This window comes from Vicugna pacos, chromosome 11 (assembly GCF_048564905.1).
Source record: "Vicugna pacos chromosome 11, VicPac4, whole genome shotgun sequence".
NCBI lineage: Eukaryota > Metazoa > Chordata > Mammalia > Artiodactyla > Camelidae > Vicugna > Vicugna pacos.
This window is the reverse complement of record NC_132997.1, coordinates 56,341,915-56,361,720: the sequence shown is the minus strand read 5'-3', so window position 1 is coordinate 56,361,720 and position 19,806 is coordinate 56,341,915. Positions and strand designations below refer to the sequence as shown.

Here is a 19,806-nt window from a genome sequence, read left to right as displayed (position 1 = left end):
TGGAGTTTGTTCTACATCTTGTAGGATGTTTACTACTTTCCCTGATCTCCACGCATCAGATGCCGGTGACACTGCCCACTTTGATTGAGTCCTGCTACCTTTCTGCCTCATTTCTCATCTATCAGAGGGAAAAGAGATTATTACGAGGATGGACTGAGATAATAAATGGGACAGTGCATCGAAGAGTACAAAGGGTAATACAAGTGTTATGTAGTATTAATCAGGGTTCTGGTTATTATGACTGTGTTAAATAATCCATCACATGATAGATTTAAGTGGGAATAAGGGATCTTCCTTCCAACACAAGTAGATTTACTTTACAAAGTAGAAATGATTCATCATCATCAGGTTCGGTTATGGTGGATGTGCCTATTGATTTACTCATTCATTCATTCAACAGATATTTACTGTGCACCTACTATGTACTAGGCACTGTTTTAGGCTCTTGGAACACCTAAGTTAACAAAATAGACAAAAACACTTGCCCACAGGGAGCTATTCTGAGCTGTTGCTGATGGATGAGGGGCTGGGTTGTAGTCTCTCTTGCCCAAGATGGCTGTGCTTGGAGCCCAGGGAGAAAGGCTGGAAGCCATGGTGAGCAGCCTGAGGTCCATCCTCTGAATTCAAATAGACACTGTACCAGAAGAGAGAGCTGGGGTGCAAATCCAAGGGATTCAGGACAAAGGAGAGAATGGTGAGGGATCCAAGGGTACCTAAGGAAGGCAGGATCTGGAGGAGTTCCTGAGCCAAAGGAATATGTGACTGCAGTAGGATTTGGGGCATGATAATCAAGGGCCCTAGAGGAGAGGGAACCTGGTAAAAGAAAGAAAAGAGGAATGAATAATCAAAGCCCCTTGATGTACAGGGGTGGTCCTGATAGGAGTAGTGTTGAGGGGTAGTGCTAGCAAGAGCTGAATTGCTCTACATCAGAGAATAAGAAGAAACAGAAGTTTTGGGGGGCAGACCAACTTAGCCAGAGTGGGAGGCTCACCCAGGGAGACAAACATGAGGCTGAGTGGTGGGCTTGGGTCACAATGTAGAGAGCCTTTTACTTGGCTAACGAGTTGGAATGTAATTCTTTATACAGTAAAGATTATAGTTGACTTTAGAGCAGAAAGTGATATAATCTGAGCAGATCCACCTGACAGCAGGGTGTTGAATTGACTGTGGAGGAAGAGGTGAAAGAGATTATATTAGTAAGAAAGGAATTGAAAATCCCCTCTCTTGAGAGCAACAGGGGTTTCCCATCCCCTAATGTGAAACAGTCCTCATTCCTGGCTGCACATTTACTGATTCTTAGGACCCACCTCAGACTCATTTAATCAGAATCTCTTAGCTCATTTTGTGGACAGCAGTCTTTTATTTTAAACAGCTCTAAGTGATTTTGATGCATAGGAAGGGTTGGGTACCAATGCTGTATGGATATGGAAAACCTGAGCCAGATTCTTATGCTTTAGTGCTGTATCTTCCTAAACATTTAAAATGGGAAAATATCATCACTGCAGGCTTGACAAGTAAGATTTAACCCTTAACTGGATTGTAGTGGACCCTTTCAGAATTAAAAAAAATTCTTGGTAGAAGCATAAGGTAACATTTGGTCATTCAGTTCATGAGGGTGTGGACTGTAGCATGTGGTAATGTGTGAAAACTTGGCAGCTGGCTCTTCCTGTTTGGTCCATTTTCCAGCCATGTTAAACCCTTGTTCAAATTTACTGGCTGTGTTTCTGACTATAGATTGCTTAATCTTACTTTGCCTCAATTTACTCCTGGCACATGGTAAATATTTAATTAATGTTAGTTCTTATTGTTAGTGAGCCTGAAGAATTTCAGCACAATATTAAGATGTTTTAGATATGCTTGTTTGGGTCACTTCTGATTTGTTACCTAGTTAGTTAGGCTTATGATAGATGATGGCTGACCAGCAAAGATCCAGCTGATTCAGAAGACAGTTCCTAACCCCATCTGCAGACTTCCCTGGAGGTCTCAGTTTTTATCATAATTTTGGAGATCATCTCAAGACATCAGAAGGATGCCAATGCACAAAAGGAAAAAATGTTCCATAATATAATAAAAGTCGTCTTTAAATGGTCCTAAAGTCTCAGGTCCATCACATGTAAACATTTCTGAGAGTTACAGATGACTATCAGGGTGAATTGCTGACTCTTTGATGTCCTGTGATCTGAAGGGCTTTCTGAGTTGATATTCTGTTGGCTATTCTTCTCTTGTTTAGCACATGGTGGGTATACAGGGGTCTTTCTGGAGGGTGGCAATGGGAGTCCCATGGCTTAGCAGCACATTCTTCTTATTTGTACCCTTCCAGCTTCCAGCTGGGCTTTAGGTAAGCTCTTTATTCTCCTAAGCACCAGTACTTTGATGAGAGAAGGGACCACCATCATCAGTACTCATCTCCTTTTAGCAAATATCCTTTGCTGTTTTGACCTGTTGAACTTTGTGTTCTGTGTCTTGCTGCTGGAGCCATCTCCTTTGAAGCCTTTGCTTTGATGGGTTTATCTCTAGGATATGACCAGCTTTGTTTTCTTTCACCCTAGTGTTTAATGAAATGAAAGGTTCTTTTCTGGTTCCCAAGAAGGAGATGCAAATCAGTGTAGGCTAGGATGGACTGGGCTTGGAGTAAAGTCCTGGGACAACCCTGGGAGCATAAGGTGGAGAATTTCCTCCCCTTGAGTGGCTGGATTGTGAGCCTCTGGAGGGCAGAGGCTGTAATTTACAGGCCATGTATTTCCCACAGTGCCTAGTATGGCTGCTTGCATTTGGTAAATGCTCAGTAGATATGTATTGCCTCAGAAAAATCTATGTTCAGTCTGGATTATCACCTATTGCCAAGTGCAGTAGAGAAGATCAGGGACTATTTTTCAGGGCCCCTGCTTCTGAGCCAGAGGTAGGAATCTTTGGAAAATGAGCCAGTCATCAAAGAGGAAACTCAGTCTGACCTCCTGTTCAAAGGCTACCATGTTAGATAAGAATAGCAGAAGAGGGCCAAATAAGAGACAGGCTCTTCTAATTAGAGCTTTTGGTCCAGAAAGTCCCAGAAGTTATCACCCTGTATGCCTCTTGCAGTCAGACCAGGATAGACTTTTGATAGCTGAGATATATAAGAGTGATCGCACCTTTTTACAGTGGGGACTTTGCCTTAATTTATGGGTTTACCAGTGTACTGAATCATGAAACCTTTCTTCTTTCTTTTCAATGAAAACATTTGACTTCCTTCCAAATGGAAACACAAAATGAGTGGACACACTACCCTCTCCCCTAGACTCAGCTAAGCCACTTAAATTTGCTTCTTTCCTCTCTTTCTTTCTCTGTGACTTCTCTCCTTCCTTTTTTCTGTTTCTGAAGTAGTCCACCAAAGTTTAATTCCTCAGTGCTTTGCTAAATGTTTGAATTCTCTTGGGGGCACTTATGTGTTAGCTAATGCAGAACAGAATCTGGATGAGTTTCAAGCAAGTGGATGATGTGGGTTGGCAGGAAATAAGGAAAACCTTTTACTCTTTGAAGGTGCCAGGGTAGCATCACTGTCAGATCAGCAAATTTGAATAATTCCAGAGCACTGGGGCATGGGTAATATCTTGCCTATGATGTGGGTAATATTGCAGAATCAGTGATAATTACTAAAGTGCCCTGAATTTCTAAAGAACTTAAAAATCACTCTCGGGCATTCATTAGAAAAAGGCTGAAGATTTATGGAATAGCTACAATAGAATTGGGGGGATAATGGAATGTGAGACAATGATTCTCATTTTACTTAAGATAGTAATGATTGCTACTGTTACCACTGCCACTGCCACCACTACCACTAGCACTACCTGCTAAAAGTTTCTGGTACTTCCTGTGTTCAGGCACTGCACTAACTGCTTTATATACATTCTCTCACTTTATGTTCATTAGCTTACATTAATCTTGTGAGGTAGGTACCACTATTATTCTTAATCTATACTTGAGGGAGTAGGTGCTTGGAAAGATGAAATTTGTTTTAGGATCTCTAAGCCATGAAGTGTTGGAGCTGAGACTAAAAGCCCATGTATATTTGCTCAGAGTTCATATTCTTAACTGATATACTGTATATATAGTTACTGTAACTATATATGTCCATTCAATGCTGTAAAATTATACCGATCAGACCAGATCATTTTCCTTAGTATTACATGTGTATGTGGTGTGCATGTGTATGGGTGTTTTTGCCACACTATGCTAATGACAACGTAGAAATGTACAAAGCTGTTAACCTGAACTTGGAAAGGCAAGATCATCAGAGGGGATTAAGGCTGCCTCTCCTCAGTATCTTGAGAAGGGATTGTAAACGTGGTGTTTCTGAATCAGAAAAAGCAAGTCTAAAGGGGAGAATGTCAGAAGGTTGAAGACATTAGATTCAAGGAAAGTGGTTCTGGCATTTGTCCCTGATTGTAACAAGAGGTTTAGTTAGATTGTGGTCATGTAGTAAGATACACAATAGTCCCACTGTGTGGAGGCCAGAAACTAGCAGTGAAGAGGTTCAGGCAGGGTGCTGGGAATGCTGCCAGTCAAAGAAGACCCAAAGGCTAGTTATTCATAATGGTGTCTCTCTCAGCATTAAAAACAAAACAAAACAAAAAAAAACTGCACCAATTATTTTCTGTCTGTGTTATATATACCATTTATTTTCACTTACTTCTTCTTTCTTCCTTCAAGAAAAATTATTGTTGAAAATGCCAATTTATATTAGTTCTGCTGAGAAAGAAAGTTTAGGCCCAAGAAGAACCCAGCTGGGAGGGCATTGAACCCTTGGGGACTGGAGTTGTAGTGTCAAGATAACAATGAGGGTAATGCAGGGGGAAGGGGAAATTTTAGACAGCAGGTGGCAGAAATTGCTGATGAAGCTGTTCTTCTGCCACTGAATTTCCTCTGTGGAAATCTACTTCGTTCAGCCTTTGTAGGATTTTTGTTTGATTTCTTTCAGGCACAAATCTTTAATAGAATCAAGATACAGAAATTTTAAGGTTAAATGGATCACCTTGTCCAATAAAGGACAAAGAAAACAAACTTAAGTTAGTTTGCTAAATAAATAGAATTTATGGAAAAACTTAAAATGTATTATCTAGAAGATTCATGTTAATTGCTGTAAATCTGTGATTTCAAACTTTATTTGTTCTTTTTTGAGACCAGCTATCATAAGTAATTTGCTACCAATAATAAAGGAAAGAAGTTTGCATAGACCTTTTTCATATTTTAAAGTATAAATTAGAGTGGAATTAAGGTTGTATCAGTCAGGATGGAATAGGCTTTGTGCAGTAACAGACAACCCTCAAAGTGTCAGTTGCTTAAAACAATGACGTTTCATCTTGTTTTTTTTTTTTTGTATTGTCTATTGTGGGCAATCTGGGGGCTTTGCTACAGATACTCACACTCAGGGATGAGAATTGATGAAACCTCATATTTCTGGTCACCATGGCAGGCAGAAGGAAATATGCAAATCACTCATTGGCTCTTGAAGTTTGGAGGAGATACCTATCACTTCTGTTCGTATTTTATTGCCAAAAATAAGACATACAGACTTGCCTGATTAGAAGAAGGAGGGGAAGTGTGAGCCCACCATGTGCTTAGAAGGAGAAGAATTAGAATATTGGGGAATAGCCTGATGATTACCACAGAAGTGGATACCTTTACTACTGTGAATCTCCCTCCCTTGCATTCTGTGAGGGTCATAGGAGTGGGGAAGTAAGCCTCACAAGCAGGGATTGTACCTAACCTACAAGCCATCTACCGTTACACAGCCCACTGTGGTGTCTGCATATGAACATCACCCTTTGTGTCTGCCCTGGGGACCAAGGCTGTGAACTCTTGCTTCAGATAAGGAGGGGAGACTCAATTGTTCTCTCTAGCTGCTGTAGTTTAGAAGATCTCTGACTTATTCAGTGACGACAGGAGGACCTCCTAACAGAGCTTCTGGGATCCCTTCCATAATTGATGTAGGCTTCTAACAATAATATTCTAAACCTTTCCTCTAAAGGGTCTTCCCAGTCTCATCCCAGGCTACCCAGATAAAGCCTGGTGCTTGAATATCTTACCCTGTAATAAACATCCTATCTCTATTCTCTCCTAATTTTTAACACTGATTAAGCATTTACTGTGTGTCACTGTTGCCAGCATTTGATACGTATTTCTCATTGAATCCTCATAGCAGCTCAGGGAGATGGGCACTGTTACTGCCCTCATTTTACAGCTGAGGCACAGAGAGGTTAAGGAACTTGATGGAAAGTAGAGGAGCTGAGATTCAACCTGAGGCAGTCTGGCTTCAGAGCCCATTGTATGGCCTCTTGGTTACCAGCACAGTATAGTATTTGGAGAAAATGAGCTCTATTTGAGTGTGGGTACAAACAATGAAATGCTCAATGATGCTAGTAGCAGCTCAGAGATTCTCAGGGACTAAAATCCTCACAATCTTACACTTTTTAAATCAGTAGGACAAAACCAATGCAGATGTGCTAATGGCCCAGCAGGTACCTTCATCTTTATGAAGCTAAGGCAGAGCAGATTTACATGATTCATTGTTAATAGAGCCTCTGCCATGTCCAGCAGGTAAACTGAAGAAGTATTTTAAAGAAATACAGGTTTCTATAGACCTAAAATTATTACTGTATACACACAGGGTGAAGCTTGTAGAATTCCTGTAGGAAATCAACGTTGCAAAAATAAACTTTAAAGTTTCTTAAAGCAAAAGGGGGCTGTCTAGGAATCAGTGCTAAAGTCTTAAGAACTTATCCAGTAATGTGCTGATAAATATTTAACAATTGGTTCTCTGAAAAAAAAAAAGTCTATTTGTAGTGGTTGCCAGTTTCTGTGGTATAAATACTCTCACCATTTCAATTTCAAGTTACCTATGTGGGATCACTTAATGCAGAGTTGGAAAGGGAGGCTAAGAGTCGGCTCTGAGCAGTCTGAGCCAGCTTTAGCACACTCGTGGCATTAGATGGGAGAAAGAAGATACCCCATAGTTCAGATTTATAAAAAATATGCGTCCAATTTGAAGCAGCTTAACTGTAATGAATATACCAGTATATCAGAGCTGAAAATGAGAAGCATTAATTAATTTTCTTCTCATATCAGGGGAATTTTTTTTTCAGACACATCCCGGTAATTCCTCTTTTGCTGCTCTTTGGAGCTGTTCTCTGGAAAATTTCCTGAAACTGCCAGGAAGCTGCCACTTTCAAGAACTGCAACTCTGAAAGACTAGGATGTGAGACCGTGGGAGGCCAGAGTGCTGAGTGCTGCCTGTGGCTGGGCTGGTGAGTAGCTGAGATCGGGCATGTTATTCATTGTGAAGTGAAGATACCTCTTTAGAGCCTTCTGGGGCCGACAGTTTATGGTTTTAAGCCCAGTGAAAGGAGATGGTCAAAAAGATAAGAGCATAAAGTAGATCAGTGGAAAGCAGGCAGAAACAGGAAGAAAGACTGAGTGAGGGTGCTGGGAGAGAGAAATGGATTTGAGAGAAACATGGAAAAACTAACATTTATTGAGAACCACTGTGTGCCAATGATAATGAGATTATGAGTGATTATGAGATTATGATCATATGATTCTGAGAAGCACTTTATTTATGCTATCCAGTTTAATTTCCATATCAATTTTATGAGAGTGATTATGTTCAGTCTTACAGATGAGGAATATGAGCCCAGAGTTGAATTATTTACACAAAGTCACCCTTCTAGGGAGTGTCTGAGCTGGAGATCCAAACGAGGTCTGAACAGCTGTAAATCCTGTGTCCTTTGCACAGTGCATTGCTGCCTTAGTAGGCAGGATTTGAGAGAAGTGTTAAAGGTAACTCCTAGAAGAGCATTTGGGCTGTGATTCTTAAGAACTATCCTTTGACAAGTTTGTAGATCTTCTTTGCTGCTCTTTACCTGCTCAAATCCTTAAATCTTAAGAGGCTCCAGTTGGAATAGGAGGTCTAGAGCAGCTCATTAAAGTGGAAATTATCTGCTGGGATGAGGTACCCATCCCCAGGGCAGTTGAACCCTGGAGGTTGGTGAGCTTTGGCCCTGGATTGGATTGTCCTTTGGATCTCTCCAAGGGAACGGTGGCAGAAAGTAAGTGTCTGCTGGACTTGAACTCAAACATCAAAAGCAGAGAAAGAAGAAAAAAGAGAGGGAGAAGGAGAGAGAGACAAGAATGTCGAAACAGTGGGCAGATTTTGTTGCCCAGTAAAGACTGTACCTTAAGAACACTAATTCTCAGTCAGAATCTGGCTTAAAATCAAAATTTGAATCAGACATCTGCTTTAATGAGTAAGAAAATATTGATTAAAGGGGCCAGACTCCCTCATCTTCCCAGCTCTGGAATCTTGCTGCTTTGATAGCACAAATCGATACTCTCTTGTGAAGATTTAAGCTCTGATTTGTGAAATAGGAACTGCATCAGGTCCAGTAAGAATCACCCCCAGGGCAGAGCCAAAGCATCCAGAAGAGAAACTGCATTGAGGCACTGGCTAAGGCAAGCACGTTTACCAGTAGAGCAGATTTTACTTAGGACACGGAGCCCTGGGTCAGACTTCTGGGCAGCTTCCCAAGTGACCTCCTGCTCTGGGCTGACCAATAAGGGATCAGAATCCATGAGTGTGCTGTCTATTTTATTATATATATATCTGGATATATCCAGATGGATGGACACACACACACACACACACACACACACGTATATATATTTCCTCTACTATAGAGAATAAACGCCATGAACTTGAATTAGAGGAATGACCCCGAGGGTATTTGCTATTGGGTCATTTGCCTCACACAGCCTGGTACTGCTTTTTCCATTCCATGGGGAGGTCCTGAGCTGAATGACTCAATTCTAGTGTTAGCATTATGTGCATCCCTTTGTTCTTGCTCAGTGGAAGGTGAAATATTTTTTCTAGGCTGGAGAAAGAGCACACATTTTGGAATCAAATAGACCTGTATTCAAATCCTGTGTTTACCACCCACTAGTTGTGTGACAGTGGGGAAATCACTTAACCTTGCTAAATAAGCCTGTTTTCTCGACTGTGAAATATAGATAACAGTGGTTTTTACCCCCTAGGATTGTTGCAGGGATTCAATGGGATCCTGCAAGGGGGATGTTTAGTGGAGTGCCTGGTGTGTAGCAAGCACTTTGGTAATTCCAGTAACTCTTAGGTTACTACCAAATATAAATATTATATGTCATATAAGTCACAGCACTAGTTGGGGTCTGAATAAGTGGGGCGGTAACATTACTCTTTTCAAGTGACTTTTCTTTCTCATCTGCCTTGTATTTCTGGCTCTAGACTCAAGTCAGACATTTATGCTATCCAAGAAGACTTTTCTGTCTGCCCGTTTCCCATCACCAAAAGTGTTAGAGTCATAGAATGTCAGCTCTACATCAGCTGTGTGGCCTCAGGAACAGATGCTTGTGTTTTCTGGGCCTTAGTACCCTTATCTTTAAAAGGTGGTTGGAGTCATAGAGAATTTGACATCCCTAATGCCTCTTTAGTGGGGATATTTCTGTAGGTTTTTTGTTCTTTTTCCTGGCACTGTGTTTTCCTCTTGATGTCTGCCTATGACTTGAACTTGTCTGCTTTTTCCGCAGTCTTCTCTTTCTCCAGGTTGGAGACTTCCCTGCCAGCTGTTGCTGAATCTTTCTTCCTTTTTGGCTTCCATTACCTGGCACTCACTGACCATTTCTGTTTGAGTGATTCTTTTTCTGTCTGATGCCCTCTGGTCCTCACTCCCTGCTTCTTAAACCGTGAACCCGTTGTGCTAGTATGTGAGGTAAACAGGTAAACATTTTGCAGATGTTTAAACCAGATCCTTATTTATTAAATTCTGCATGACTTCTTTCAGTGAAGCCAGAGAAAGAAATTACTCAGATGACATTATCAGGAATAGGTGTTTTTAAAAACAAACAAGCAAGCAAATGTAGAACTGCTATGAATTACTTAGCTGATGGTATCTGTCTCTTTGCTTTGATAGCTGAAGAGCCTAGAGACAGATTTTGTGGCTCACGTCTAGTAATATTTTGTGGTAGGCATTTAATGTGTTGATCTCCACCCTGAGTTTATTTTACTTATCCTCAATTTATTTTTCCTTCGTTCAGATTTCTCATTTATTCATTAAAAAAAATCCTGTTATACTTTTGAAACATATGTTATTCCCTTTTAGAACAGGGTGAGCACAAGATAAATAAATGAATATATTGTGTGTATTTTGCATAGTTGACTGCTTGACCCAACCTCAGGGGAAAAAGAGTCAGAGAAAAGCTTCCTGGAGGAGGGTGCTTAGAGAATATACAAACGTCAGCTCTTATGCAGTTCAGTCAGTCATGAAATCTAGGTGGCGTGTGATTTGAGATCAGAATTTGTAGTGATGAAAGTGAAACAAAATCTTATAAGACACGTACATTAAAGTGGGAAGCATTTGCTATGTAACATAATCTAATCACGAGAGTAAAACCCCATTATATTTGTGTCTACACTCAAGGGGAGAAGATTATATGTTTTGTCTACCACAGATAGTTAATGTAATTTAAGATCAGATTTTGTCTCAATCAGAGGTAAGAACTTTCCATGTGCCTCTGGCCCTTTTTTGACCACCATTACCGTATTGTGATCCCAGGGCACCACTGTGAGTGAGAAGCACATCAAGGTCTCAACTCACCAGTGCTGAGGCCTGAAATGCTATGACCTTCCTAACTTTGGCTTTAATCTCAAGATCTGTACAGTCCGTGGAGATTTGTCTCACTATCTAGAATAACCCATTGCCTATACCGACCTTGGACACCTACCTGATCCTCATCACCATTGACACCATCTCCACCTGCTATGTCCCTGCTCAAAGCCTGTTTTCCTCCACTGCTCATTCTCTGATATAAAGGCAATGGATTCATTTTAGTGATGGGCCTTTGGGGAGAAAAAATTAGCATTCAAAAAGATAATATCATGATGTAGATTGATATGATAGGCGAGATGATTAGCAATTTTTTAGGGCCTTACCTGTGACCTTTGAAGACCTCCATGTGGGTTTCCATCTACAGCGTCCACTCACCAAGCATCCTTTCTTATTAAGAGCTGCTGGATGCTCTCTAGGGACAGGACTTGTTTGGCTTCCAGTGACTGCCTCTAGAGATTGTGAGTGTTCCCCCACCAAGACCCAAGAGGTCACCATGGTGGAGGCTGAACAGTCATTGCAAGTCTCTCTTGATGCTAAGCCCACAGAATCCAGCTTTATCCAGAGTCAGAGCAATTGTGCCTGTCACTTACTAGTGATGCTCAAGCCATCAGACTAGAAGCATTCTTTTGCAAGCAAAATTCTGCTTTCAGAATAATGCAAATCCTCTAATAGTGGAATTTTTATCATGGTCCTTTTCTGCCTTAAGTTTATAAAACCTCCTGGACATGACCACAGCCTTCCCAGAAAGCTATAAATCACTGGTATCAGTAGATGCTCATTTTCCAGATCTGTGAGTACATCAGGGATGGATCTCACAACAGTTCCATAATATCTGAGGTCAGCAAACTAGTTTTAGGATATACATTCCAGCAGACCTGTTACAACATCTTGGCATTCTGCCTGCTTTGTAAAACCCATTGTCCTTAAACATACCATCATTGAGAACTTGTCACATGGCTCCAGTTAATGCTAGGGGAACTGGTAAAGGCAGTCCACCCACCAGTGTATCCAGAAAGAGCAACCAAGTTGGTGACGATCTGGATTTGTCTGTCACAGTTGGGAAAGCACAGTGGAACCCACCCTTCAATAGCTGAAATAAAGCTTCTAAATGTCTTATAACACAAAATCCAAAGAAATGTTACAGAGCTAGTTAGTAAGAGGCCAAAGAGTTTTAGCTACAGGAAGAACACTATGACCAGGTACTATAGTTACTTTCATGTCTCAGTGGGAGAAAACAAAAATGAAACGAATAAAATACAGATCTCAATAAAAATCTGACTTCTTCCTTTGGTTGATATTCAGTATAATGAGAAATCAATAGTGTAAGTTTGAGCTGCACCCAGAGGCAGAGTTGAAACTATCCAGAGATCAGTTACTCAAAGTTCTAAAGAAAAGGGGGCTTCTCTCCTTTGTCCAGTTGGTATTGGAACACTAAAGAACAGGATGTTATATGAGCTTGTTAAAAAAGTAATCTATTGGAACTTGAGATTTTCTTAGAAGATGAAATAGTTCTTTCTCTTAAAATTCCTATATGACAGCAATAATCACAAAAGTGAATCTTTATTGAGCACTTACTCTGGGCCGGCAGTTTCCCTGCATTATCTTATTTTTCTTCACAAAGAGGTAGGCACTATTAACCTTACCTTGCAGTGAAGAACCGAGACTTAGAGAAGCCAAGGAAGTCTCCAAAGTCACATTGCTTCTAAATGGCATGGCTGATGCACAGACCCTGGTATGTCTAACACCACAGACCATGTGCTAAGGCCAGTGCTTAGAAGCTGTCGGTACGAGGTCTTGGACCTTATAAAAATTTGTATTAAGAAGTAATGCAATAATATGTCTGATACTTGGTTCATATTAATTGTTTTGGGAAAAGAGCATTTGTAAATGAATAAAATAAATGTGGTCACGTATTGAATCTCAGTGAAGCTGTGGAGGTCATGATGTTATTCTCTTTACTTTTGTAAATTTGAAGTTATACATAATGTAAGAAAGATTAGTGGATGTATATACAGTTATATGTTTTAGGTTAAAATAAACTTTTGAGGTTTGACAAAGAGGAGTTTGAGATTTTCATATCTGACCTTTCCAACACCCTGTGCCTTTAGTCTGACTGTTCCAGCTAGAATTTTGCTCTCAGTGGGGAACAGTGAGGTGCAACCATGGTTGCCAGTCACCTTTTTTGTATTTTCTCTTGACGACAGTGACTGTATTTGGCTTTTTCAAATGGAATTTCTTCCTGTTTCCATATAGTCACACAGCTTCTGCCTTTTTCTTCAAAAACTTCAGCAGATTTCCACGTTCCTCAGTTTGACAATGGAGCTTCTAAGGAGCACACATAACACCCTGACAGGCAGGGAACAGAGGGCAGGGGGCATTGGATGAGATGGATTTGAAGAGTGAAAACAGACAGTGACTGTAATTTAGAGGTCAGAAACCAATGTGAAAGTGGGAATTGAAAAAGGAAGCGGAGGCATCATTTAAGCTCTTTAAGGGAAAAAGAGTCCAAAGTACTTCGTAAAGGATAAAAATGTGGACGTTTATATCTTCATTAGGGAGCTTATTAATTAAAGTTGAGCTGTTAACTGGTTTATTAGCTCCCTGGGACTAGGACGAGCTTTTTAGAGGAGCCCAAGCAGAGAACAGCAGTCTGGATAATTACCTTAGCTTGCCTTGGGGTTTGCCCCAGCCTCACAGACAACTTAATATCTGGCAGTGAGGCTATCAGACCTGGGCTACCTTCCCCATGAGGCAAGACAAATTCCCAGGCTCCTGAGCAGTTGCCAAAGTGAGCTCCTCCATTCCTTTTTTGGAAGTGAGAGACAACCTGAGTAGTCTTACTGGGCAATGGCCCAGGACCTCCGAGAGCCTTTCCTGATGTGTGCAGTGTGCTCACCCAGATCCTAGGTGCACAAAGGAACTCTGTGCGTCTAAACAACAGTGATGCACCCAGGCACCATGCCCCTCTGGTCCGGGTAGCAAAGAGTAAATAGTGTTTGTGGCAGTCAGAGTGCAGCCTCTTGCTCCAATCCACCCTTTTTTGTTTCCCTCTCTTGGCTTTGTCTCTTACTTATGATCCTATACCCACTAGGATTGATGATTTTATTTATTTTCATTAGATCTTGACTCCTCAATTCTCCCCTAAGGAGGAAAAAGAGCAGGCCATTGGTGACTTAGTTAATGTCAATGTGGGAAGCTGCTGGATGAAAAATGATAGAGAAAGGTGAGGACATGTTTTGAGATGGAGAATGCATGTCCTATCTAAAAACAGCCAAATCACAATTTCTGAATAAATCCTGGCCTGGGCAAATAAAACATACCAGAGGGTGGATTTTTCCTGTGAGTCTACTCACAGAACTGCTGACATTGATTGCCACTTTGGGACCCACTTGTGTTTTTGTGGAAATGTCACCTGAGTCTATACAGTCCTAGGATAAGGGTATGGGTTGGATGTCTGTGGTTTAGATCTTGGTAGGGAGCATCCCATGATGAGGGTGCACAGATTCCCTTCTCTCATTCCTGATCCTGATAAATCTCTAGTGCCTACGTGAGAGAGTACATTTTTTGCCACACTGGCCTAATCTTCAATTGCAAAGAAGATAAACTACATATTTAGTGCCCAATCCCTGCCCTCTCCCTATACTGATGTATATTCTACTCTTGTTCTAAGTCTGTCCCCTTCCCCTGTGTAAAGACTGCTGGCTTGATATCTCTGGACTCTAGTAAATAACTAAATACACTAATCTACACTTGAGTGCTAAAGGCTTAAGTTGTACTTGTTTCAGGAATTGTTCCTTTGGCTTATGGAAAGGTTAAGGCTTAATGCTAAGGAGTACGCTCTAATCATAGATTTCTGTGTATTTCAGCACTAGCGTAGTAAGTATATTTTTGGAAGTTTGTAGCAGTCATGTGGTGGATTCTGTTGATTGCTTTATTCAACCTCCAATTTTACTTAACCCTCCTTTATGGAGAGATTAGAAAGCTAAAAACTACATTTCCAATAGCTTTTTTAACAACTATGGCTTTGGATATGAAATATTCTTCTAACTGGATGCACCAAAATACAGAAGGTGGTGGGAGGATGGTGGAGGTCTCTCTCCTGCCTCTTGTGTCTGTTTCTGCTGGCCAGCAGAAAGGGGATATATGAGTTGTTTCTCTATCAGTATTCCACTGCCTTATCTCCAGCTTCTTGAATATCAAGAGGCAATTTTGGCATCAGTGTCTTTTGAACTCTGCTCCTTGATTCTTGGGCTCCTGTCCCATGGATATGACTTTGTATTCATATCTCCAGTGGCAGCCTCAGAGGTGGACCCATTTTTTGTTGCTCTGGGAGTCATTCATAGAGGTCATCTTAGAACCTGCTCCTTTAGCCCATCCATTAATTCTGTAAACTTTGAATTCCCTGCATTAAACTCTTTTCTGCTCAAAATACTTACAGTGCTTTATACTTTCTGTATTGAAACTTGACTGTTAGACCCTTCAAGGGGTTCATATTAAACTTACTCCTGAGCCTATTCCTATTCCTAGAATCTGAACCCTAAGTTTGACATGAAAGTGGAGATGAAAAATAAGGGCCCCATTCAGAGAGAAGACATTGCAAGTGTGGGACCTGCATGCCACAAATTGTGCCAGGGGCTTGACTCTGGCTTGGTAATTAGTTTTTACTAGACTAGGTGTTCCCTGCTATGAAAGTCACCAGGGTCTTGTAGAGAGTTTAGGTCATTGCACGTTGTACTGGCAGCCAGAGTTTTGTTTTGTTTGTTTTTAGCTCTCTCGGTGCTTACAAGGCCGATGAGGATAGCTTAAATAGGTGATAGGTATAGGTGTTTGCCTGTTGCCTAGCCGTTTCTTAATTATTGAGATAGATCAGTGAGGATAATGTAGTCATATTTCCTGGTGGGGAATGTAGTTTGGTGTGAAAATAATTGAATTGGTAATGGGAAGGTGAAAATGTTTTTTTCTATTGAAATATTCATTTCTACTGTAACTGTTGAGTAAATGTAGCCAGTAGTGTATGTATACAGTCTTCTTTAATCCTCTGAGTATTCCAGTAGCAGGTAGACACTTCCTGCTGAGAAACATATTTGAATAAGATGAGCATTAGTAAAAGCATGAATCTGTTCGCCATCTGGGAGGACAAGAAATATTCTTCTCTGTTCAGCATGAATTCAGGTGAGTTCAGGAGAGAGGGAACAGTGACATTGCTTTAAATTTTAACTGTCTACTGAGTTCAACTTTCCCTGTAGCAGCTGTAGCTGAAGATACTCCTGATCAAACAATAGCTTAAAGGCAGTACATCATGGAAAGAGTGCATGCCTCTGAGGTCTTTCAGACAAAGGATAGTTATAGGTGGCATAAGTTTTTGTACTAAAGGCATCATTTCCAAGATGGCCCTGTGACTATTTTTAGTTTTCTGTAGAAATTTTCTTAAATGTTTGGTTTCCTTATGGCAAATAGTCTGGCCTCACACAGAGAAAATATCTCCCCTCTCTCTATAGTTTCATTTCATTTGATTAACACTCTGTGCACCAAATAATAACTCAATTCTTATAACAAACTTTGGAAGTAGGTACTATTATTGTTCCCATTCTCTAGATGGAAAAACCAAGGAAAAGAGAGATCAAGGAACTTACTGACAGTCACACAGCTAGTAAACCAGGATTCAAAACCATGTAGTGGCTCCACAGTCCTTGCTCTGAACCATTGTACTGTAGACTACTTATCTTTCCCTTCTTCCTCATCTCAGAGAATGCACCATCTTGCCTTCTTTCCAAGGCCAGAAATGCAGCATTTTGTACAGATTATTCACTCCCTAAGAGGGCTCAGTCAAGGGGTCCTGGAGAATGAAATCTAGCCTGTTCATCAGACTCTGTTTTGGTGTGCTGCACCCACCCAGAATCCAGTTTGGACTAGGGTGCTATATGGGATAACTGCAGCTCACTCTAAGGCTTACTCCTCCATCCACACACTGGATCCCACCCCTTCCTGTCTCTTCCAACACTTCATAGCTTCAGTGATTTCTCAAGCATGGGCAAGAATTTGACATGAGTAACATGAAACTATACTTCTAATATCTATTTATTTTCTGAAGGTAGTTTTAGCTTCTCTTACTTAAACCACAGAACTCATGTTTAGACCATTTCACTCTCTTAATGGCCTTTTCCTGGGAATCTTTTGAAGTCCTCTAGATCCCTCTTAATTATACAGCTGCTCAAGAATGAAAAGCAAAGTCACCACAAAAATTGAAAGTGTTAAACTATAGAACCCAACTGCCTTTACAGCATTGTTTCTATGGGAAAGTGTGTTCTGAGTTTCATTTTTGGATCCCTGGAGAGCTTTCCCCTCTAATCTAAGAGGTTGAGAATGTAAAGCAATTGATGCTGACAATGAGGTGATGGCTGTTTATGTGATTTGACATCTACAGCTGGGTATTCATAACTTGGTAAACCTCTTCCAACTGATTTCCCAAAGCCACTGTTGCCATCCTCCTGTTCATTCTTGATATAGGCAGCCAGACTGATCTTCAGCAATGCAGATGTGATGATGACTCCTCTTCTTAAAATCCTTGAGTGGTTTCTAATTGCTGTTAGGTTAACATCCTTAACACGACTTAGAGTAAACTGACTCTCGTTCAGCTCTTCAACTGCACCTGGATTTGTTCTGTTCTCTGTCACTGCACTTTAGCCACGTTGGTCTCCTTTTAGTCCTAGTGTTCTAAGCTCTCTTCCACTGTAGTTTCTTCATATGTGCTTTTCTATTTGCCTGAAATAGTCTACTCTCTTCTCACTTGGCCAACTGCCACTTATCCTTCAGATCTTTAACTTAAATGTGACTTTCTCAGGAAAAAATGTTTTGTAATGAACACAACATGTGATTTTCCTTTGGAGAGCTTATTATGGGTTAATATTTAATGTTTTCAATGTCTGTTTTCTTGTATAGACTAACCTTTATTAGGTGGGGGCCATGTTTATCTAATTTTTTTCTTCTAGACCTAATAAATTTGAATAAGTATTTGAGTGATTAAATGAGTGAATAAATTAATGAGTTAATTAACCAGATTTAATTTGCATATGTGCCTGTTTTTCTCCCTACTTAGGTTTCAAAATTTCTGACAGCAGGGATCATGTCTTTACTCATTTTTATAGGGCCTAAATTGTCTAGTGTAGTGCTTTGCAAATAGTGAGCCTGTATGAAGAACTGCCCGTTGATTAATTGACTTACCAACCTCCAGTGATTTAGGTAAGATATGGAAAAATAAGGAAAAGTTCAGGATGAAATATATCAGGTTATTCTGATGAAAGAGTACAGGCTGATGTTTCATAGTACAGTGATATACTGGTCCCTGCTTATGTCCAATGATTAACAAATTAGTAGATTATGCCCTGTATTGAACCTTCTGTTTTCAACCTGATTGCTTATTTAGCTAATTATTTTTGTCTGCACTCAGTTTTTGGTTAGTGTAGGTGAAGGTCTTTTCCCTGAGTTAGTAACACCTGCTAATGGTATTTACTTTTATTTCTAAAGAGTAACTGGTATTTTTCATCAACTTGTTAAGATGCCAAGGACCACCTGTAATATGCAGCTGATTAAACTCATTGTGATGTTGGAAACAAGAAGTCTTAGATTTTATCTTTTAATTTACTGATTTTGGACAGGGACTAAATTTCATGGCTTCAGAGCATACTTGTAATGTTAAACTTGTTGTCTTCAGTTCTTTCTATTGGAAGAAGGCAGAACAGAATCCTGAGCTTTTGGTTCAGAGGTTCACAAATCAATCCTTCTCCCATGCCTATTGATTCTGACTTTAATTAGTGAAGTTCTACTCTATGTCTTCATTTGCTTTCTTTCTACCTTTAAAAAAATTCTCTTCTATGCTGTGAAGAAAGATAGGAAAGCAAAAAAAGTAATGGGAATAGATTGTGCATCTTCTCTTGCTTCGTCTGATTTATCATCATTGCCTTCTTTTCAATGCCATCTTGGCATATTGTACTTTCAAAGCCCTTTCACATATGTTTATTTCATATGCTTCTCTTTCAATCATTGCCCGATTTATAGCTGAGGAATCTTGGGCTCATAGAGGCCAAATGATCTAGCTAAGGTCATATGTATAGAAGATGAGTGAAACTGGATATATTTTCCTGGATTCTTAAGATTGTAAGGAACAAAAAAATCAATTTGACTAGATACTAGCTAAAGGGAAAAGGAATATATTGCAGAGTTTGTAGCTGTTTACAGGTGGGAAGGGACAGTTATAAGATCAGGTCAGGTCTGGAGACTTCCAGAAGTAGAAGCGGAATCCTGAAGCCTGCAGGAATTTTAGTCCTTTTCATATCTGGTTTTTCTGGGGGTGCTGGCATAACTGAGTCAAACTTCACCTTGTAGTAGGGGACACCGTTGTCAGTAGGGCTGCTATGTATCATGTGCTATATACAACTGTGTTCCACCTAAGTGTTAGTAATCATATTGTAGAAATCAAAGATTTGTGTGTTTATTATGGCAGATTTCCAGCAGATGGCACTCAAGTGTCTTTTCTAACAAAAATCGGTAAATGATTTGAGGAAGAGGAACATTTCTCTATTTGCACAAAGGTGCCTTAGTGGATACTGAGGATGTTGTCTTTCAGTAGCTATGAGATTATACTCATATATAACCAAAGAGGAAAGAAGAACCCTCCCGATAACAGAAAGAATCTAGACAATAACTTTGGTGGATCTGGCTTGGGTTCCATCTTGAATCAATTTCTATGGTTGGGACAGATTCATGATTGACCCCTTCAAACACTACAGTTTTCCCCATGGCTGTCTAGTGTATATACATCCACATATACTCTCCTTTTGTTTATAATATTCAAACTGCTGCCTACATAAAGCAATGAATCTACAGGTAATCACAAATATACTCCCCTCACCCCACCTTTCAAGAGAGGATCTAACAAGCCCAGGGTCTTTGGGAGACATGGCACTCAAGATTCTGAACCCTTTGGGCAGTGAGACTAATTTAACCACTTCCAACCCAACTAAGATACCATAGTACAGAAAAAGAGTAGCCACATAAGAATTCCTGTTTGGAAAAGAGGAATAAGGATAAGCAACGTGAGTGGGACAACTCCGGAGAATATGCCCCACTCCACTCAATA

General features: G+C 40.3%; 2 long non-coding RNA genes across 2 annotated transcripts in view; one reads left to right on the top strand and one right to left on the bottom strand.

Moving 5' to 3' along the window:
- Window positions 1–19,806, top strand: part of LOC140699330 (uncharacterized) — a 355,563-nt gene that overhangs the window by 65,207 nt on the left and 270,550 nt on the right. Inside the window, exon 2 of the long non-coding RNA XR_012077408.1 lies at window positions 7,119–7,280. This is a non-coding gene — a long non-coding RNA (uncharacterized lncRNA). The remainder of the gene's footprint in view (window positions 1–7,118; window positions 7,281–19,806) is intronic.
- Window positions 1–19,806, bottom strand: part of LOC140699331 (uncharacterized) — a 33,115-nt gene that overhangs the window by 13,202 nt on the left and 107 nt on the right. Inside the window, exon 2 of the long non-coding RNA XR_012077409.1 lies at window positions 10,786–10,863. This is a non-coding gene — a long non-coding RNA (uncharacterized lncRNA). The remainder of the gene's footprint in view (window positions 1–10,785; window positions 10,864–19,806) is intronic.